The sequence below is a fragment of the Penaeus monodon genome, chromosome 22, assembly GCF_015228065.2.
Source record: "Penaeus monodon isolate SGIC_2016 chromosome 22, NSTDA_Pmon_1, whole genome shotgun sequence".
NCBI lineage: Eukaryota > Metazoa > Arthropoda > Malacostraca > Decapoda > Penaeidae > Penaeus > Penaeus monodon.
Genome location: NC_051407.1, coordinates 16634507 through 16634773, shown reverse-complemented (window position 1 = coordinate 16634773; position 267 = coordinate 16634507). Strand labels below are relative to the sequence as shown.

Sequence of the window (267 nt, the reverse complement as noted above, 5' to 3'; positions counted from 1 at the left end):
CAGCCCCAATATTGGCAATTTACATAATTCATATCTTTTTTATCTATTTTAGGGGGAAGGGTATTGGGGGGGGGGGTGAGTATTAACAACGGTGGATGGAGAGTGGGGATAGGTGGGGGGGGGGGTGAATCGTAACCACAGATAAAAAAAAAAAGAGAGAGATTTAAACTCGGCAACGTGTTCGTTAGATCACTTACTCACGGGATTTCACTTCGCAATCAACTTTCTTCTGAGTGACGGTAAGTTGTGCATATAATTATTTATCTG

The 267-nt window shown here is 41.9% G+C and overlaps 1 protein-coding gene across 1 annotated transcript in view; it reads left to right on the top strand.

Moving 5' to 3' along the window:
- Positions 1–182: 182 nt before the first annotated feature.
- LOC119586958 overlaps positions 183–267 on the top strand; it is a gene marked incomplete at its 3' end in the record, with an annotated part of 3800 nt that continues 3715 nt past the window's right edge. Inside the window, 1 exon segment of the mRNA XM_037935693.1 lies at positions 183–239.